Raw genomic sequence first — 14843 nt, 5'->3', positions numbered from 1 at the left:
TCAGTACTTTACTCCGGCATCTCGTTCATTGCTAGAGTTGCCAAGGACCTGGACTTCGCGCCGAAAAGGGCCCACTCTCTAACAACAGTGTAGCTTGGGACTTTTTGAAAGTTTTGTTTTCCTTTGCTTCCCTGGCCTCCCACAAAACCTTGATGACTCTGTTTATTGTATATTTACTATGCATACCAGTTCCAATGGTTCTATTTACTCGGGCCCAAGCCTGGCTCAGTGACTTGGGAGAGGTTTTTGCATGTGTATGGGATCCGCTTCTGACCCTGAAGCAGACCAGCCCCTGGGAAACACTTTTTTCTGGAGCTGCCTGGTGAACTTCTCCTTCCTTTGTCCTGCCCCTCCTTGTATGCCTACAAAACCCTTGGCGTTATTAACAAAAGGAAGGCAGTCTTTGTGACAGGGAGTCCACTGTCTTCCCTTAATGCTGGTATTCTGTAATAAACCTGCTTTTCTTTACACTAACCTCTCCTCTTGAGTTTTGGCTTTTGTGCAGTGAGCAGCTGGACCTTTGCAAGGTAACACCGATAGCACAGTGCTGGTGCCTAGTCCGTGGTTCTAGTAGAGCAGCGACATGTCTGCTTCTTGGGCAAATCCCAGGCAGCGGGACAGGGGCCCCTGCTCTAATCCTGACTGTTGGCCTGTCTCATCCTTGCTCTCAGCTTACCCTAGACCCTTGCTGGTCAGGATCTACAAACCCTAACTTTTCTAGGCCTGCACAGGTCTCGGGACAAGGAGTCATGGTATCTCTCTGTGTGTGTGTGTGTGTGTGTGTGTGTGTGTGTGTGTGTGTGTGTGACTGTGACTGTAACAGTTCTTGGGGAGGGTTGATGGTAGTCACTTCCCACTTTGTACACAGCAGTTCCACCATTTGGAATGCTCTCCCCAAAGTCTCCAGGCTTTCCAGCCCTTCCCAACCAGCCCTTCACACCTTGAGTTGTCAGTAGGAGGAAAAAATAACATGATGGAGGCTGACTTTCCCAGAAGCCCACCCCTCACTATTGTGGGCCAACCGAGTAGCCCCCCACCAAGACTTTTAAGTTTTCTTTCTTATAGAAATGTTCAGTATAGAAAGTGTTAAGTCTCCTTCCTAGTTCCTTAGTTTCTTAGCTCTTGGCTTTGATTACTACTAAAGATTGCTCCTAGCCTGAATCATAGAATTCCCCTGTTTCCCTGCTTCTTGATTGTTCTGTAAATCAGTTTCTGAATCCTAAACAATAGAGTGTTCCTACCTTTGCTTCAGATACCATAACTACTTGAAAGCCTGTGACTTCCCAATATCCCCCAGGCCAATAAGCTAAATGCCAAACCCATTCTGGGCCCAGACAACTGACACTACCTGAGTGACCGGTTGTACTTGAATGGCCACAGGCTTCATGAGAGCTAACGGACTTATTAATTAAAATGTATTTTTCCTCATTCAGGGACCTTGGGGATACAGATGATACCCCAACAAGAATGCCGGTCGCAACCAAAGAAGCCAACATGGTCTTCCAGGTGGATCTCGAGACCCCTTCCTCTCATCTGAGACAGCTAGGGTGAGAGTTCTGTGAACCCCCAATAGTCAGGGACAGCTCTACACCCCTACCCAGCAGGAAGCAGATATAGAAGAAAAGACCTTCTGTCCCTCAGCTTCCCATAGAGATTTAAGGGGGATCACGTCTCTCAAGGAGAAAACTAGGCAGCAGTTAGAGGCAGGCATTGAGTCTCTGTATTCCTGCACGTCCCACAGAGTGCGACCACCCGGGGTCCCCTCTCCATCCAAAACTCCCCCTTTGTATTGTAATTATCTACCCCTGTGAGAAAACAAATGGGCACAAAATACCCAACTAGATCAAACCAGTCTCTCACACCTGGGCAGTACCTCTTGTCAATCACAGGTGTCAATCAAGTGGTCCCATGCCCAGAGGGGAACAGCCCATCTAGAGAGAAAGGGATAAAAACTCCAAGTTCAGTCCGGACTTTTTTTTTTTTTTTAACTCCTTCCCTTTTTTGAGTTCCTTCCTCCCTTTTTGAGCCTTTTTGAGCCTCGCCTTTGCACGTGGATTGCTCCAAACTCTTTGGAATGTAATTTTTCTTATAATAATGGGCCCTTGAGCCATTCTCTACTGCTCAGGCCCACTTCTATTTCTTTAAAGTGTACTATCTCTTCTAATAAACTACTTTTTCACTATTTTGCTCCAGTATCTCGTTCAATTCTTTGCTCAAGTTGCCAAGGACCTGGACTTTGTGCTGAGAAGGGCCCCCCCCCTCCAACAACATCACCACAGGGTTTGTTCTACAGTCCCCTCCAAGGTCAGGCCCAGCTGGTAGGAGTTATTGGGATTTCACACTCATTCCTGAGGGGAAAGGGACTATCCCTGTTGGGAACCCTGCCAGGCAGGGACCTGACCTCCAGCCCTTTCTGAGGGAATGAGATGATATTGCCCAGACAGGTGGGGAGGGCTGGGCTGTACAGGGAAGCCATTTATTTGTCACACCCACTGTCACTGGGCACTCCCTCCTACCCATTCTGGGCACCCTCTTCTCTAACCCTGCCAACTCCTAACTCTTTCCTTCCCATCTCCTCACAAAGGGCTGCTTTGAAGGGGGAAAGAAGGAACAAACCTGAGCAGGTGCACAACGCAGTGGGGAAAAATAGTGGCCTGGATTCTCCACTTTCAAGCAGTGTGACCTTAACTGTTCTGAGCCCCAGTTTTCTCCTCTGTAAAATGGAGAAATTGTAGAAATAAATGAGATAATGCATGCAGAATGCTTGGCACAGAGTGGCCTCTATAAATCATAGCCACAGCAGTGGTAGTATTCTAACATTAGTACTATTATTAGTACTGGTATTATTAGTATTCTAACATTATAGTGCAGTGGGGTAGTTGGGGAGGGGGTTCTTTCCTTTGCCTGGATGGTGGTGTTGGGGCCAGCGGTATGTGTTATGGCTCCAGATTCTTTCAGCACAGCAGGATCCTCTTTCATCACCCCCCACTGCTGCCCCTAGAGGCACTGTCCATCACCCAGAAGAAAAGCTGGACTGAGCAAGGGGACCCAGACTCTGTTGCAGAAACAAAACCTCATTGGCTTGGGGTAAGTGTTGCCTGAGGCCACCTTCCCACTCTCAGCTTCCAGGCACTGTGCAAAGATTCTCTGCATTGTTATCCCCTGCAGGTGGGAATTTTAGTGGATCTAGGTGGCTCTGTGGGAGCCTTCCCTCTCTTTTAGCCTCACAGGGGCTCTTACACCTGTGATCTGCCTTCCTGGGGCTGGGATGCTAGTCTAGGAATATGAAGGCGGTGTGAGTGACAACAGCATTAAAGCAGTCAAGCTTGACCCTTTCTCACTGTAGCTTGGGGATGTCAGCTGTACATGTGGAGCAGAAAGAGGTGAGGTCAAGGCCGGGTGAGACAATCCCTAGGCATCTGGGAGTTGGACAGAAGGCTGCACCTACAGAATATGATCTGGAGCTGTTTGGGTGTATGTAATAGGTGGGAGGAGGAAGTAGCCCCTTTCCCCACCCCCATATACACACTGCACCAAATCTCAGAAACAGCCTGTTCTCTGAGCAACCTGTTCCCTATTTTGGGGGCCCATCACTTTCTCCTAGTCTTGGTAGTACTCAAGGAAACCATTACCCACTCCACATACCCCAGGACTTCTGCATGGTATGAGGGATGGCCTGGGGAGAGGCTGCACATTCAGCTCTTTCAACTTCTTCTCCTCCTGGTCCCCCTCTCAACAGACTCTGGCTTTGAGGGATTCTCAGCTCCCTGGCCCCTGCCCTACTGCTGCCATCCTGAACTTCCTGCCATGATATTCCACAGTGACAAGTCATTCTTCTACTTTATAAGATGGAGGGATTGTAATGGTGGCACTAAATCTTCTATTTTGAGATTTGAACCTCTAGTATAATTTGATTTAACAAGTGTAACTTAGTTTGGAATTTTTTGAAAGCTTTCTTTTTTTAAATTTTCTTTTTCTCCTTTCCACCAAAACTTAATGACTCTGTTTACTATACATTTACTATGCATACCAGTTTCAATGTTTCTATTTACTTCGGCCTTGCATGCCTGGCCCAGTGACTTGGGAGAGGTTTCTGCATCTTCATGGGATCCACTCCTGCTCCAACTTAAATTTACATAACATATGCGAATGTTGTGATAATTTGTTTAATCGCACCTTCCCCCACCCCAATGGATAAAGCCGAACATAATAGAAGATTTCAAACTGCAGGATCATAGAAGATTCCAAACTGCAGGATTACTAGATCCTTAATCTGGGGAAGGATGGAGGGGAGGTTGGATTCTCCCGCTTGACTAGGAAGTAATGGCCACAGAGAGGCCAGTAGAGAAGTAGAGAAGGCTTAGGTGTTAAGTGGAGGCTAGTTTGTAACTTCTGCATAATATCCCACCCTAATAAGGGGATCGGGCACTGTGGCATTACTAAAAAGCTATGGGTAAATATGATGGACCCGAGGCAGCATGGGAGTGGTAAAGTGCACCTGTAGGTTGTTGGGTTTCCCTCGATGCTTGTATGGAGAAGAGCTGAAGAAAGCATAGGGCCAGAGTGTTGGATAAGAGCAGAGAAGATGGCTCCCATATCGATAAGAAAGGTAATAGTTTTACCTGCTACATCAAACGTTACCCTGGGTTTGGCCTCAGTGATGTTGAGGAGGGGAGCCTGGATGAACCCTGGGGCCTGTCATACAAGTGGCTCAGAGTCATCCAGTTTGTAGTCGACGATGACTGTTAGCAGGAGCTGATTGGAGGAGGTGCCCTTTTGGCTAGCCTGGAATCTGCGTCCTTCCTTTTTGCCAAGGGGACAAGGGCCAGGAGATGCCTTCATGGCCTGGTGTGGGCAATCCTTACTCCTGTGTCCTTCTCAATGGCAGGTTAAGCAGACGTTTGGGCTTGTCTTCAGAGGTCTCCCTCTTTGAGGGCCTAAAGCCAGGTAAGGCTACGTAGGAAGTGCGCTGGCAAGGGCAGCAGCTATTAATGTTACAGCCAAGTGAGTAGCCCCACCACTGAAAAACTTTTTTTTTTCTTTTCTTTTATTTGTTTTTTTTGGTTTTTTTCTTTTCTTCCCACTGAAAAACTTTTAAGTTTTCTTTCTTATAGAAATTTTAAGTGTCCTCCTTAGTTTCTTAGTTCCTTAGCCCTGGCTTTGATTACTCTTCTAATCAGTTTNTGCTCCAGAGAGTGATCTTGAGGGGCTCGGAGGGGTCAGAGGTGCAGTCCCAGCTAGCAGCTGCAGGGTTCAATCTGCTGTAGTGTATCCATGGAGTAATCTCTGCAACCTTAATTGCCATGCGGGTAGACAAAATGACAGTAAAGGGGCCCCTCCACAGGGGTTTCAAGGGCTGGAGTTTCCATTTCTTAACCCAAACTGAGTTCCCAGGCTTAAAGGGATGAACTTCAGTTGTTAAGCTAATGGGGAGCCTCTCCTGTACCCATTGGTTGAGGTTCTGTAAGGTAGACCCTAATGCCTCAAGCTGTTGTCTTAAGGTTAGGTCTCCTATTTCTTTAAGGTCCCCTCGGAGGCCTCTAATAAGCGGAGGTGGCCTTCCATATATGACGTCATAAGGGGAAAGGCCCGTCTTCTTGGTAGGAGCTGAGCGTATCCTCAGGAGCGCTATTGGAAGGGCCTTGTCCCAATGGAGGTGTGTCTGTTGGCACAGTTTCTTCAGGTGGGACTTGAGGGTCCGATTCATGCATTCTACTTGTCCTGAACTCTGTGGGCGGTAGGCAGTATGTAGCTTCCAAGTGATGCAGAGGAGCTTGGCTAGGAGCTGGATTACTTCAGCTATAAAGGCGGGACCGTTGTCAGAGCCTATTGAGAGTGCAGTCCAAAGCGAGGGATTATTTCCTGTAGCAATAACCTGGCGACTTCCTGTGCCTTTTCTGTCCAGGTGGGGAAGGCTTCCACCCACCCCAAGTAGGTGCATACAAATACTAAGAGAAATCTAAGATCCCTGGAGCATGGCATCTCAGTGAAATCTATTGTGAGGTCTTCAAATAGGGTGCCGCCAGTATGTTGGAATCCTGGGGTTGGACCGGTCCTTGACGTGGGTTGTTGCGAGCACAAACAAGGCACTGTTCACAGACTATTTGTGAGATACTGGAGAGTCGGGGTACGTAGAAGTACCTATTGTGGGTCGATTCTAGGGCATTCCGACCAAAGTGTGTCCTTTGGTGAAACTGTTTGACCAAAGCCGGGGCTAGAGTTTCTGGTATGACAATGCGGCCATCTAGAAATTTCCACCATCCGTTATGGAGACGGCTTCCTCCTTCAGTCTTGAACCAGGACTCCTCTTGGTGGGTATATTTGGGATCCCATTCAGCTAAAGGGCTGGGGAAGAGGGGGGGTGTTAACGTTGGAGGTTCGAGGGTTTCTTTGGCTGCCGCTAACTTGGCTGCTTGGTCTGCCTTGCGATTTCCCCAGGCTGCGATGGTGTCGCCCTTTTGGTGGCCCCTGCAGTGTATGACTGCCACCCTTTTGGGTGCCCATACTGCTTCTAGGAGATCTAAAATCTCTCATCCATATTTACTTTCCTTCCCTCCTGAATTGATTAATCCCTTTTCTTTGTATAAAGCCCCATGAATATGGAGGTTAGTGAAGACATATTTAGNCTAGCCCTATAGGAACCACTCACAGCGGGACCCATTTTAAAGTGAAATCTATGTTGCTCCTTCTGGAAGTTGCTAACGGGGAAGCAGGAACCATTTGGATTCATGTTCCCTTCCCCATGGCAGACTTAGCCCAGATAGAAGCCAAACTCAGCAGTTACTCTGAGGATCCTTCCTGTTTCATCAAAGAATTCCAGAGCCTTACCATAGCCTTACCATAACCAGGCAAGACATACATATTATTCTTACCACTTGCTGTACCCTGGAAGAAAAGAACTATATCTGAGCTTTAGCCCAAAGATATACAGATGAGGTAGCAGCCCATGAATCTGACCAATATCGGGTTGGGGCAGAGGTGGTCCCAAATCACGACCCAATTGGGATTACAGCTCCAAGTCCAAGACAGGCGTAGGAGAGATTATATGGTCACCTGTCTAATTGAGGGGATGAGAAAGGGTATAATCAAGCCTGTAAGCTATGAAAAATTAAGGGAAATTAATCAAGGCCTGGATGAGAATCGAACCATTTTTCAATCTCACCTGGCTGATGCTCTTAGAAAATATACCAACCTAGACCCATTTTGTCATGAAGGGACCACAGTACATGAAGGGACCATGTATTTCACTGGACAATCAGTTCCAGACATCCAGAGAAAACTCCAGAAACTTCAATTAAAACCTCAGACCCCACCTTCCTATTCTATTGGACATGGCCTTCAAGGTCTTAACAACCAAGATGAAACTGAAAGGGAGTCTAAGGTTAGGAGAGACGAGGAGAAGAATCGGAGAGGGGCTCAATTAATAGCTGCTGCCCTTACCAGCGCACTTCCTACATAGCCTTACCTGACTTCAGGCCCTCAAGGAGGGATACTCCCGAGGACGGGACCAAACGTCCGCTTCACCTGCCACCGAGCAGGACACAGGAGTAAGGATTGCCCACACCAGGCCATGAAGGCGCCTCCTGGCCCTTGTCCTTTTGGCAAAAAGGAAGGACGCAGATTCCAGGCTAGCCAAAAGAGCACCTCCTCCAATCAGCTCCTGCTAACGGTCATCATCGACTACTGTGGACAGAAAAGGGACCATGGGTTAAACCTGACAAGCTCAGGAGATTGAAAATAACCACATAAGATGGTGTGAGCATAAAAACTTCCATAACCAAGTGGGCCATGGTGGGAAGTCACACCTTTAGCTTCCTTCATAAAGTTAGTCTGTGCCTCTTCAGTGGGCCTGTCTGTTTTTCTGCACCTAAGATAATATCTTTAATCCTTTTTCTAAACCAGAGCTGAAACTGCAAAATTCCTCATTATTATGCTTATCTCCTGATTACCATCTCTTTGTGCTGTAAAAAGGTAACTGTTAGCTCTCCTGCACCCACCTATGTAAAGGGAGTACCTGTCTCTCCAATTTACTTTTATCCAATCCCAGAGGTTTCCCCCCTTTGCTTTCTCCCACTCCCTTCATCTATCACCAATGGATTTCATGTAACCTTCCTCCTTTAATTTTATGTATAAAATAAGCTGCAAACTGCCATTTTGTGGAGCATTTTCTCAATCCGTTGAAATTCTGCTTCCCGGCAATTGTTGACAGTTTGGCTCAAATAAACTCTTTTTGTTGTGGGGAACGCAGACAAAGAGACAGGACACCAAGGCGTGGGAAGCAACTTTTATTAATGCGGGCACTGGCTCAGCGGATTCACATCCAGAGGCTGAGCCCTGACCTGGGTGGGACTCGGGGCTATATACCCTGAAGTTTCCAGGTTGGCAGCTAAGGTTTATTATTAGAACATGTGGCCATTGTGCCAGTTCCTGACTGGCTCCTGGGTGAGGTAGGAATTTGGAAATATTAAACGCAGACGTCTTGATGACCATACAGAACAAGAATGTCTTTGTCTGAAGCCCGCGCGAAATCCTTAGTGACCACATGGTTGGGAAGGCCTTTGTCTAGGGCCCACTGCCATATTCCCCCCTTTGATGCTCGAACCCATATGTGGGTTAGAGAGCATCATCTCCTTCGACAGGCTGCTGGCTTAGGGGTTTGTACCTCCATAACATGAGGACCTTAGTGGCAGTCTTACGTTCTACGAAGGTCTCTATGAGGGAAGAGGTAGAGCGAATGACAAGGGGGAGAATACAGGGTAAAAGGAGGCATGACTCAAGGAGCAGGAGGACAATTCCAATTAACGTTTTAAATCCCCTGAAGGTGGAGATCACCTGGAAGGTGGAGAACCATCCTCCAAACAGGTTCTCGGGGTCCCATCCTGACCATTTTTGAACTGGGAACATGGGCAACTTTTCTAATANATAATATCAAATATATCTCACATGTACTTTTACTTAAATTACCTCAGTTGATGGTCTCACCTCTTTGCTCTGTTGACAGATGGGTAACTGGAAGCTCAGAGAAGTTTAGTGAAATGCTCAAGGTCACACAGCTCACTGATGATAGAGTGAGATAGGAACCCAGGCACCAAGATCCTCAGTGCAGAGCTCTGCGTGACCTCAATGAGGATCCCATCTGGATCCATTTTCATACTCTCTGCTGCCTCCATCTCCCAGTTCATCTGTAGAGGACAACAAGCCAACTCACTCTTGAATTTTCCACTTACTTAGCTGTACAGTCTTGGGAAAGTCCCTCAAACCCTCTAGGCTTTAGTGTCTTCATCTGTAAAATGGGAATAACAACAAGACTGTTTGCAGGTGTAAATGCGCTACTTCATATTAGAGCCCTTGTAATGGTGACCATATACCTTCTGGTTTGAGATTTAAACCTCTGATGTAATTCGATTTGACAGTGGTTTTGTTACCGGCCAACCAAGCAGCACCCCAGTTCACCAGCAGTCTCATAGATATGAGACCCTACTACTATCAGGGGGGAATGTTACCGGCCAACCGAGCAGCACCCCCACCACTGAGAAACTTTTAAGTGTTCTTTCCTATAGAAATGTTAAGTATAGAAATGTAAAGTCTCCTCCCTAGTTTCTTAATTTCTTAGCCCCTGGCTTTGATTCCTCTTTTCATCAGTCTGTGATTCCTAGGCTAAAGATTGTTCCTAGTCTGAATGCTAGAATTCTCCTATCCCCCTGCTTCTTGATTGCTTTGTAAATCAGTTTCTTAATCCTAAACAATGTAAGTCTCCTACCTTTGCTTCAGTTAACTACTTGAAAGCCAGTGACTTCTTAATATCCCCCAGGCCGGTAAGCTAAATGCCACACCCATTCTGGGCCCAGACAATTGACGCCACCTGAGTGACAGGCTGAATGGCAACAGGCTTCATGAAAGCTAACAGATTTATTGATTAAAATCTATTTTTCCTCATTCAGGGACCTTGGGGTTACAGAGGATACCCCAACAAGATTGCCAGTCACAATCAAAGAAGCCAACACGGTCTTCCAGGCGGAGCTTGAGACCCCTTCCTCTCATCTGAGATCAGCTAGGGTGAGAGTTCCGTTGTGGTAGTGGGACCTAGACGAAGGCTTTCCTGGACCATGTGGTCACTAAGGATTCCACGCTGTGGCAGAGAGCTTCAGAGAAAGCCATTACTAGACCGCATGGCCATTAAGACTTCCGCGTTTAGTATTTCCAAATTCCTACCTCACCTGGGAGCCAGTCAGGAACTGGCACGATGGCCACATGTCCTAATAATAAATCTTAGCTNACACGCCTAGATTTCCTGTCCCTCAGACTGACAAAGTGAAATCCCCAGTTAGGAGGTAAACACAGACCTGGGCTCCAGTCTTGTTAGGGGGGTGTGGCAGGCCAGGGACAGTCAGGGGCTCCATGGTTCTTCCTGGAACCAGACCTACTTACTACCTGCACAGAGGCCTCATGGTGGGGAGTGGAAGGAACGTTGGATACCACCTAGGTACAATCCCAGTCTATTCTCTCCCATCCACATTATCTGCTAGACCTCCATGGTCCTGAACCCCAGCCTTTGCTAAGTGGTGGAAAGCAAACCCAGACACCCTCCTTCACAGCATGCTCACTTGCCCTACCCGTTGTCCCCCATTCAGTTCAATAAACATGTCCCGAGCACCTACTGTGCCAGGTGCTGGAGGTCTTGCCCCTGACTAATGGGGGAGTTAGACGTGTACACAAATAAGTACCTATTTTGTGACTAATGCCTTAAGAAAAGTCTGTTCAAGGCCCAGGATGAGTGTAGAGAAGAGAGTGATTAGCTCTGGAGGTTCATGGCTTCACAGAAGAGGGGCCTTCTGAGCAGGGTTTTGAAAGCATAATAGGAGTTTGCCAGGAGACTAAAGGGAGAAGAACATTGTATGTGGGATGAGAACATGTGTGTAAAACGTGGGGTGCATGAGGGGAACTCCGAATGTTGGGTGTGGGTGGGGAGTGCAGGCACAGGGGGCACAGACAGGGCAGGAATCTGGGGTGGTGGTAGGTAGGGGCAGACCTGGCTCAGAGGTTTGGATTTTATTCATAGGTAATGGTATACCTCTCTCCTGGGGACAGAGACACTGCTTTCTCAGGAGCTGGATTGACCAGGGCTTTCTGGTGGCTACCACTTTCCGGAACTCCTTGGGGCAGCACTTGGCCCTTCTGTATATGAAACCATCCTGTGTTGGTCTGCCCTCTACTTTTCTTCTGTGGTGCAGGCAGAATGTTGGGAGCCATCTCAGAGTACTGAGACCCTAGGTTGACTGCAGGTGGAGAATGACAGGTGGCTAAAGGTCCCCAAGTTCTGTGTGCTGAGAAAAAGACTGCAAAGCTGCTTGTTAGCTGAACAGCAAAAAGGGATCTGCTAAAATCAGTAACCCAACAACGCCCAGCTCACCTCCTGTGCCACGAAAAGCAGAAGCTCCTAAACCACAACCACCAGACCCTCAGATGTCATTGTCTATGGACTTGTGAACTTCGAGACTTCCTACCATGGACTTTTGAACTTTTGGACTTGCTGACAGTTGCTATTTGCCTTAAGTTTCACTTTACTTAAAATATATTGTTTGTTTATGCTGTATGATCATGTAACTTGTTGTCAAGACATTATCTCACCTCCAAACTTCTAAGTCAGGAACATTGGTTCCTCCTTCCCCAAAAGACCCCCTACCAATCCCCTATGCTTAGATAAGATTTATTCCTGGTAAAAGAGGAACTTGCTTTCTATATATNAGTTCTTAACCATCGCGCCACTCAGCCGGCCCGTAAATCAGTTTCTTAATCATAAACAATAGATTGTTTTTAATCTGAATCATAAAAATCTCCTACCCCTGCTTCAGATAACTGCTGAAAAGCCTGTGAATTCCCAACATCCCCCAAGCCATTCTGGACCTAACTCTTGGATAATTCCATCCCAGAGACTAAATAGGTTTTAACATTTCCCCAGGCCAGTATACTTGTTGCCTAATGATTCTTTTTTTCTTTTTAAGATATTTTTTATTGGAGAATTGGGGAAGGAGAACAGCCAAGTTGTTGTCCTTCAGTCTCAGCTGTGGAGGGCGCAGCTGAGGGTGGAGCTCAGCTCCAAGTCCAGTTGTCATCCGGCCGCCCAAAGGCAGCTCACAGCTGCTCAGCTCAAGGTGCTGTGTTCAATCTTGGTTTTGGGTGGGCATAGCCCACCATCCCATGCTGGAGTTGAACTGGCAACCTTGCCATTAAGAGCACATGTTCTCACCAGCTGAGCCATCCTGCCACCTGTTGGCAGTTCAGCGGCAGCTCAGCTTGGGTCCACTTCACTGGGCCATGTGGGAATTGAACCGGTGACCCTGTTGCTCAGAGCTCATGCTCCTAACCAACTGAGCCACTCAGACGGCTTGCCTAATGATTCTTTCTAAACCCATTCTGGGCCCAGCTCCTGGACAATTGACGCCACCTGAGTGATCAGTTGAATGGCCACAGGCTTCATAAGAGCTAACAGACTTATTTTTATTTATTTATTTATTTATTTATTTATTTATTTATTTAAATATTTTGTTGGGGAATTGGGGGAGGGGAACAGCATTGGGGAATTGGGGAAGGGGAACTGACAAGTTGCTGTCCTTTTGTTCTTCTGTCTAGTTGTGGAGGACGTTGCTTCACTGGCCCATGTTGGTATTATCATTGCGCTCTTCACGGGTGAGGCAGATTGGTCACTGGCCACAGGACGGCCGCTCACAGCGGCTCTTGGCAGCCCACACTGACTGCTGGCCACTCACGCCAGTTGCCATCCACTTACAGTAGCTTATGGCGGCCCACTGCAGCTTCACTGCAGCCTACGCCGTCACCGGCGACTCACAGCAGCCCAACTCCAGGTTGAGCTGTTGTTCACCATCTTAGCTGTGGAGGGAGCAGTGTCACTGGCCCTATTGTGGGATTCGAACTGGGACTCTGCTGCTCAGAGCTGGCATCCCAAGCCAACTCTTACCCAACACGCCACTCAGCCGGCCCAGAGCTAATGGACTTATTAATTAAAATCTATTTTTCCTCATTCAGGGACCTTGGGGATACAGATGATACCCTAGCAAGATTGCCAGTTGCAACCAAAGAAACCAACACAGTCTCCCAGGCGGATCTCAAGACCCATTCCTCTCATCTAAGATCAGCTAAGGTGAGAGCTCTGTGAACCCCCAATAGACAGGGACAGCTCTATGCGCCTGCCCAGCAGGAAGCAGACACAGAAGAAAAGACCTCCTGTCCCTCAACTTCTCATAGAGATTTTATGGAGATCACATCTCTCAAGGGGAAAACAAGGCAAGCAGTGAGAGGCAAGCATTGAGTCTCTGCATTCCTGTAGGTCCAACACAACCCACAGAATGCGACCGCCCAAAAGACTTCCCCTCTCCACTCAAAACTTTCTCTTTTCATTGTAATTATCTATCCCTATATGGAAACAAATGGGTACAAAATACCTGACTGGATTAGACCAGTCACTCGCACCTGCACAGTCTAAAAAAAGATGAGGTAATAGCCTCTTGTCAATCAAGTGGTCCCATGCTCAGAGAACAACCCATTCTAGAGAAAAAGGGATAAAAACTCCAAGTCCTGGCCAGTCAGGGTCTTTTGAGCTCTTTGTTTTGTTCGGCCCACTCCAAACTCTTTGGAGTGTAATTTCTCTTCTAATAATGGGCACTTGAGCCATTCTCTACTGTTTGGACCCGCTTCTATTTTTTTGAAGTGTACTATCTCTTCTAATAAACTAACTGCTCTTTCACCACTTTACTTCTGTGTCTTGTTCATTTCGTTGCTTGAGATGCCAAGAACCCAGACACGAAGCCAAGAAGAGCCTGCTCTCCAGTAACATTCATTGAGCCCTTCTCTGATTCTTCTCCTTGTCTCTCCTAAACCTAGACTCCCTTTCAGCTTTATTTTGGTTGTTAAAAGACCTTGAAGGCTGTGTCCAATAGAACAGGAAGAGGACCAGCTTTCTTCTGTCGCCACTGGGGTTCTTTTACCCCAGCGTCTCTATCCTCTCCAAGACCTACTCTCCAACGTGTGATGCAGTTGGCAGGAGCAGCTTGTCCAGGGCGAATCCACACATGCTAGTAGGTCTCTTTCCTCTCCCTCCCATGAATCTCTTCTCGCGGACCCCCCACCCACAGGTTAGGCAGGAACTGATGTTTCCTGGCTGGGGCTACTCTTCAGCAGAATCAAAGTCTGACCTATTCACCAAAGGGGACTACCAAGACCTAACGGTGTGAGACTCACTCTGCTCCTTCTTCCTTCCTCCTCTACTTTCATCTTTTCTCCGATCTTCCGGGAAAGTACCACCTATGACTCGGCAGAGCGTCAGTAAGTGTACGCCTAGGGACGTCTGTGGGGTGCTGGGAATTCCACAGGCCGAGTCCACAACCCACGACCTTAGTAGCACAGGGTTCTCCCTCATAGCTAACAGTCAGTCAGTTTCTCTCATTCTCCCCTCTTGGGTATGTGGTAAAGTACCGGTTACGTCTGTAACCCAGAGTTGGAGGAACCCTTTGTTGGGCGATTCATGGGAACACCCCTTGATCTCCCACCCAGCTATCACGAGCCACTAGCCCTGCAGTCATGGGAGGTAGCCCCTCTATTCCCAAAGACTCTTCTCTCATCTACTTAAAAATTGGGAAAAAAATTGACCTCTTTTCTCTCAAAAAGAAAAAAAATAGTTTTCTTTTGTAATGACACCAGGCCTCAATATAAGTTAGACAATCGCGAGCTCTGGCTGACTAATGGAACTCTCAATTTTAATACCATTATGCAATTAGACCTCTTCTGCTGCAGGCTAAGCAAAGGGTCCAAGGTCCCTTATCTGCAAC

Source organism: Hipposideros armiger, unplaced genomic scaffold, assembly GCF_001890085.2.
Source record: "Hipposideros armiger isolate ML-2016 unplaced genomic scaffold, ASM189008v1 scaffold_396, whole genome shotgun sequence".
NCBI classification, from domain to species: domain Eukaryota; kingdom Metazoa; phylum Chordata; class Mammalia; order Chiroptera; family Hipposideridae; genus Hipposideros; species Hipposideros armiger.
Note: the sequence above shows the minus strand (reverse complement) of the source record.